The sequence below is a fragment of the Zea mays genome, chromosome 4 (assembly GCF_902167145.1).
Source record: "Zea mays cultivar B73 chromosome 4, Zm-B73-REFERENCE-NAM-5.0, whole genome shotgun sequence".
In the NCBI taxonomy this organism is placed as follows: Eukaryota; Viridiplantae; Streptophyta; class Magnoliopsida; order Poales; family Poaceae; genus Zea; species Zea mays.
The window spans coordinates 202,891,946-202,899,519 of NC_050099.1; the positions used below are offsets into that span (position 1 = coordinate 202,891,946).

The window sequence follows — 7,574 nt, forward strand, 5'->3', positions numbered from 1 at the left end:
GCTTGATGAACTAATAGCTAGAATGTTTTACACTGGTGGTCTGCCTTTTAATCTTGCACGTAACCCATATTTTAGAAAGGCTTTCATGTTTGCTACCAATAACCCAGTTGGAGGTTATGTCCCTCCAAGCTACAACAAGTTGAGAACAACTCTTCTTGTGCAAGAGAGGACACATGTGGAGAGAATGTTGCAGCCCTTGAAGGAAACTTGGAGCTCTAAAGGTGTGAGTATTGTTTCAGATGGATGGTCAGATGCTCAAAGACGCCCACTCTTGAATTTCTTGGCTGTTACAGAAGATGGTCCAATGTTTCTTAGAGCGATCAACACTGAAGGAATATCCAAGACCAAGGAGTATATTGCAGAGAAGATGTTAGCAGTAATTGATGAGGTTGGGGCACAAAATGTTGTGCAAGTGATCACTGACAACGCTGCCAATTGCAGAGCTGCTGGCATCATAGTTGAGCAGAAGCACCCTCATATTTTTTTGGACCCCTTGTGTTGTGCATACTTTGAATCTTGCTTTGAAGAACATATGTGCTTCTAGGGAAATTGAAGATGTGCTTTATACTGAATTCCAGTGGATTAGCGAAGTCATTGGAGATGCCAGCATGATTAAAAATTTCATCATGAATCACTCCATGAGGTTGTCTATGTTCAATGAGCAAAGCAATCTGAAATTCCTTGCTATTGCTGACACAAGATTTGCCTCTGCTATTGTGATGTTGAAGAGATTTATTGCTATAAAAGATGCTCTTTCAGTGATGGTAGTGAGTGAAAAGTGGAGTGCCTATAGGGAAGATAATCCACGTCAGGCTCAATTTGTAAAGGAGAAGATTGTGAATGATATGTGGTGGGATAAAGTGCGCTATTTCCTTAGTTTCACTGAGCCTATCTATACAGTGATACGAGCAGCAGATACTGACAAGGCATGCCTCCATTTGATATATGAGATGTGGGACACAATGATATAGATGGTGAAGAGTGTGATCTATCGTCATGAAATGAAAGAGACACATGAAGAATCTATCTTTTACTCAGCTGTGCATGACATCTTGGTGAGTCGATGGACAAAAAGCAACACGCCCTTGCACTGCTTGGCACACTCACTAAATCCAAAGTATTACACTGATGCATGGATCAATGAGGTCCCCAACCGACAGGCTCCTCATAATGATGAGGAAATTTCAGAGATGAGAAATACTTGTTTCAGGAGATATTTTTCTGGTGAAGAATTAAAAAAGATTAAGTTGCAGTATGCTTATTTCTCTTTGTTTGGAAATGGATTCAATTCATTTGACTCACTTGAGGATAGAAGTTATATGGAACCAAAAATGTGGTGGGGAATTCATGGCCATTCTGCTCCAGAATTAAAGAAGTTGGCACTTAAATTACTTGGACAGCCAGCATCATCTTCCTGTGCCGAAAGAAATTGGAGTACATATGGGCTGATCCATAGTTCATTGAGAAACAGGTTCGATTCTATTTCATTTTATTTGTCATATTCATTATGATCAGTTGGTCACACATGTATGAATTTGGATTCCTAATACAAATCTATAATTTAAATTGTAGGCTAAATCCTGGGCGTGCTGAGGATTTAGTTTTCACACACCAAAACTTGCGTCTTCTTTCTAGAAAATCTGATGAATACCGTTGTGGTCCATCAGCAATGTGGGATGTTGGAGCTGACACTTTTGAAGCTAATTTTGAGGGTGGTGCTGATTTTCTTGAGCAAGCTGATCTATCACTGGATGAGCCAAAACTTGAAGAAAGATTGTTTGAAGATCTTGAGGCATTGGGTTTGACCGAAGATGCAGAATGAAATCTAGTTGTTGTCTCATGTCTGGTCTGTGGTATGTTAGAATTAAAACTTAGAACTTGTGTGGTGATTTGATGAACTAGTGATTATTTTGCGAGTCTGCTGGTATAGCGTAGCGTATCGTTACACATGTTTTTGGGCTTTTGGCATGCTGGATTCATTGATTTGAGTCTAGATAAATTCTGGAGGAGGAAGTAGATGTTTACTTTAGTCAAAGTTGTTGAACATTAACTTCTAACGCCCTTAAATTGAACTGATGGGCTGTTAGGGGTGGAAACGAGCCGAGCTCGGCTCGCTGCGGCTCGGCTCGCTGCGGCTCGCTCATGTAACGAGCCGAGCTCGGCTCGGCTCGTCCATCTCACGATCTCGAAAAAGCGGCTCGGCTCGGCTCGCTCCTGGCTCGCGAGCCGGCTCGCCGAGCCAACGAGCCTAGGCATAAAATTAAATCTGCTCTCTAAATTATAATATAAAATCTTAAAAATATTTTAATTAACATATTTTAAATTAGTAAAATAGATATATCACTAATATTATGTATAAAATAGATTATTTTTGTATAGTAATCTCAAATAACATAAATTAATTGTCTACTCGGTATTAATATTATATGCTAATTAAGATTTTATGTAACAAATTGTTGTTGGGTCGAGCCACGAGCCAGCTCGCGAGCTGCACCGAGCCGAGCCGAGCTGGCTCGCTCTTTTCACGAGCCAGAAAAACAGGCTCGGCTCGGGCTCGCTCGGAGCGTCGAGCCGGTCCGAGCCGAGCCGAGCTGCTGCGAGCCCGAGCCAGCTCGTCGAGCTCGAGCTTTTTTTCCAGCCCTATGGGCTGTGGTCCATTTCACGCATTTCAGCATTTATTTATAATATATATTGCGTATCGCCATATCCGTATTTTTTGAGAAATAGCGTATCGCGGTATCGGCGTATCGCGTATCCGTATATCTGTATCCCCGTATCAGGGAAACATAGGTGGGAGAAAGGGCCGCCGCGGTCGACCTCTGCATGCCACACCACTCCTCCATCGTTTTGGTCTCGGTGTGCAGCACGGTCGGGTCGCCAGGCTATGTGGAAACCTCCAGAATCATCAGCTGGGCAAAAGATCAATCGGTGTGTGGGCGATTTCTTGCCGAACTTGACATTCGGCCACCGGGCCACTTCTCTCCGTCGACTTCTAACACCGGAACTCTAATCCTTGGTAAGAACACAACTAAGTTGTTCGATTTTGAACTCGCAACGAGTAGCGACGGTCTTCTATAGGAAATCCGGTTCTCGGGCTCAATGGCGCCCACCCCTGTTAGGATCCCGGCACCCTCGACTCAATTTTACTCCGGAACGATCACCACGGATCACCGGCCGCCAACAACCTTACAGTTCAGACTCGTGTTCTGTCTATTCCTCTCAGTTCGCCGCCGCCTTCTCCTAGTGTAAGCCAATACTTCTTATTACAGTCTGTTACAAGGCCACTTGGGCCAAAATAAACTCAGCCACTCACAGCTCGGGCCATATCGCTCTCTTACTCCTTCTGAGCCCGTCGAGACCTGCTTCTGGCTTCACAACCTTCTCCTTTCCCGCACTGGTATCCTTCCCTTCTTCCGCGTCCTGGTTGCTGATCACCGGGACACTGACATTTTCCCTCCCTTGAGTTCCAGCTTGTCCCCAAGCTGGTGCAAAGGAAAAATGTCGCTTGATGTCCGCCTCCTCTTCCCATGTAGCGTAGCCATGGATGTAGGCTAGCCCGTCCACTGAGATGATTGTTGGATAGTTTGTCAACTACTACCAGCATGCAGTTTTCCCAGCGCAAATGAGACAATCCTGAGATAAAATACATAGATACTACCAGCCACGTATGGTCTTGAACCGGCAATGGAAAACGTTCAGAGTATTTCACCCGGTCTTCCCAATTACGTATCGTAGGATCAAAGCTACCTTCACTTGGCCCGTCAGGAAATGACAAGTTCGAAAATTCGTGAAGACCTATTGTATATGTAAACAAGTTAAACCCAAACGGATGCCTGGTCTTCGCTTGTTGACAGTTAACACAAGATCGAACAAAGTCACGCACAGAAGGCTTCATTCCTGTCCAGCTCAACACTGCCTTGATGCACCGGTATGTAACCAGAAAGCCTGACTGCCCACACATAGTGCTATCGTGCAAAGTTTTCATGGTCCGTTGCTGCAGTTCATGGCTCGAAACCAGCCAAATTTTGTTCTTGTGTCTGATCACTCCATGCACTAAGGTGAAGGGTTCCAACTGTCCACCGATTGAGAAGATAGCCATTATCTTTTGGGCCGATGCATCACTTTCATACCCTTTTGTCACTTCCACCAACCAGCTGGGAATTACTGAGGAACTGGAGACAACATTCAAACACACAGAGCTGTCATCTTGATGTAGATCAGGCCGTCGTGATAGAATATCGGCAGCTCGGTTGTCCACCCATGTTTTGTATACGATCCAAAAGTGGAGACCCTTCAACCACTGATCAACAGCAAACAGAATGGACGACATACTTTCATCTGACTCATGCACTGTCTGACATGGTCGATCTGTAGAAATTCCAGAAGCACTCACTTTATGGCCCAAAAAGTCCAACAAACACTTAGGCAATTTAAGATGTTGTTGCTGTTGACAGAGTAATTGAAAAACTGTCTCCAAGAGCTGCGCATGATATTTCAGATTAAAATTATATACCAACACCTCAAGGACAGTAGTAACAGTCAATACAGAGATAGACTGAACAGCTAGGAGTTGTTCCACTGCATCAGGACAAACTGTAGCTTCTAACTGCAAAATAAACAAACAGAGCCCCATGACTTTTCTATAAGATTTGGGAGCGGCCATCCTTCCATCCTCATCCTTGGTACTGACTGTCCCTAGAGTTTGGTGTTCCTCATTCAGTCCCGTGGCCTTGCCACCAGACAGAGGAGATGGAGGTAAGGGCATAAGTCCTGGCCTAGGTGAAACTTGGGCAGATACTCCAGGATCCCACATTCTGTCCTCCATTTGTCCCGTGTTCAACATCACCTTCGCTTGTAACATGGTCAGTGAGTTGTGTTGGTCACGACTAACACGGGTATTCAGAGCCAACCACAACTTACTCCAACTCATCTCCTTAGTCCTGGACTTCATCAACTGAAGCCAGTAGAGGGCTGATCCTTCCAAGTGCATGACGGCAAACCGGATCCACATTTCACTCGAAATAGTATATAACTCAAAGTCTGTTTCACAACGATCTCTCCATACTATTGGTTTAGAATCACCAAATGCAGGAAAACTTCTATGAGGCATGTCAATTCCCAATCCTTGAGACTGTTTCATCAGCGTAGATTGACCCAAAGAATCTAGAACATAGGACCAGTAGGTATGGTTGGCAGGGTTAGCATTACCTGTAAGTCCAACGGTAGTAGCAGACCCACTCGTCACGGTAATAGCGACACTTCTCGGTGATACAGCAAGAGGCGCCATCACAGGAGCTGCCTCCATGGCCATGATAGCTTCGAAATCGTACTGCAGCAACCCCAGCTTCGTGGTGTCTTTGTGTGCCACCTCCCTTGACCCATTGTTGCTCGCCACGGTGGTGTTGTTCCTGCCAAACTGATAATGGTCAGCGCTGCCACCAGACCAAAACTGCCCAAGCCCCGGCGGTGGCTGCTGTTGCACGGGCACGAGAAGTTTGGAGTTGAAGATGACCTCCCAAATTCGGATCTGCTCCGGCATGGGGTTCCACCGCGACTTTGAATCTAGGGTTCGCTCCCGCGTCGTCGATCCATCCGCAATGATTTCTGAGAGCATCGAGTTGGTCGCATCCGCCACACTCGTCGAAGCAGAATACGAATCTTCGATCGTCTTCTGGGTCACCTTGTCCTCCTTCGCTCCGGTTCCTGGTCTCCACCTCTGGCAGTCGCTTGGATCCGTCAGCAAACCCTTGACCGCGATCTCCATCCTCTCCATAGCAGACTGCATCGAGTCCATACAACGATGAATCTCTCGATTCCCTTCCTCAATTTTCGCCATCAGCTGCGCCATTGGATCTTCGAGGATCGGCCACGCCATGGTTCCAATACTCGCCTGAAATTGATTAGAGACAGTGTGGAAGAACTAGCTCCGAATACCAAATGTTAGGATCCCGGCACCCTCGACTCAATTTTACTCCGGAACGATCACCACGGATCACCGGCCGCCAACAACCTTACAGTTCAGACTCGTGTTCTGTCTATTCCTCTCAGTTCGCCGCCGCCTTCTCCTAGTGTAAGCCAATACTTCTTATTACAGTCTGTTACAAGGCCACTTGGGCCAAAATAAACTCAGCCACTCACAGCTCGGGCCATATCGCTCTCTTACTCCTTCTGAGCCCGTCGAGACCTGCTTCTGGCTTCACAACCTTCTCCTTTCCCGCACTGGTATCCTTCCCTTCTTCCGCGTCCTGGTTGCTGATCACCGGGACACTGACAACCCCGTTGAACGCCACCTCGCGAGCCACGGACCATGTTGTCCAGGCAGTCGACTGGAGGAAGAAGGTCCTCTGACCATTCGATCAGGATTGGGCGGATAAGATTAAAAGGTTACACCGTTTCGTCACATTAACACTAGGCTGCAGATCAACGATCCAAGGGCCAGGATGGGTGTGCGGTATGGAGGGTGTTCGAGCCGTAGATCTGTGATCTGGTGGCTCGCGCTGCGTAACCACTCCTAAACTAGGGAATCTAATCATGGCCATAGGATTTGGATCCTACGGATCAGATCGACCCATTTCTCTTTGTCGTGATGTTTTTCTTTTAGAGTCCCTGGAAAATTTAGTAATAAACCCACCGTCGTGGTTAGGTTAAAGGACAGTTTAAAACAACCCCCGGTATTTATATAAAGAACCCTGGCTTTTGTCCAAATAATAGCCGTAGTCCAAGTCTATATGAATTAAGTAAAATAAATCCGAGATAATAATTGTTAGTATAAAAAAATATGGTAAACTTAGAAAATCTATAACTCTTTCGTTTAAACTCCGATTCGATCCGTTCAAATTGTGTTGGCTTCATATAAATATTTACAACGCAGTAACAACATTGATTATACCTTATCACATACTTTTATAGTTAGATATTTATTTAACCTGTGTTTACTAGATTAACTCTTCTAATCAAAGCAAACCTGCCCATAATTATAATTTGATTAAAATATGATCTCTAGTCAAGTTATAATTGAGATTAAGTTGAATTAATTATTTATTTAGATTATCTTTATAAAATTAACAAAATATCTAGTTTTAATTACTTAATCATGTAGGTCTTCTTAAAATTATACCTCTTCAACCGTAACTCCGATTCTAGTAATTCTCAAACCTACAATCTCGTAGCGGCTTGAAGAATATTCTTACGATATTTGTTATCATGTTTGGTGTAATTTTATTTTTATGTACTCCTTGTCTATTTGCATGTATTGCTACGAGTAGAAGTGAGGTCATGAGAAACCCGAAGACCAACCTGGTGATGTACCTGGAATCTCAAGTCATAAGCAAGTTATGCCCTTGGTCACTCTTCTTTACCCAATAATGTTCATGTTAATCATTATGATTTGCATAGGTTAATTTTGATGGGACCCAATAGGTCACCCTAGTTTGGTCTTCTTTATACCTTGTTTACCACTGAACTTTTCGGTAGTATATGCTATTGATCTACCTGGTTTTGGGATTAATGTTACATCTGAATTATGACCATGTTCCAATTTTGGTGTTGTTTTAATTATTGTTCATGACAAGATT

General features: G+C 44.3%; 1 pseudogene; it reads left to right on the forward strand.

Moving 5' to 3' along the window:
• The first annotated feature begins 1,106 nt into the window (after positions 1–1,106).
• On the forward strand, positions 1,107–1,846 carry LOC103654453 (uncharacterized; annotated as a pseudogene).
• The last annotated feature ends 5,728 nt before the right edge of the window (positions 1,847–7,574 follow it).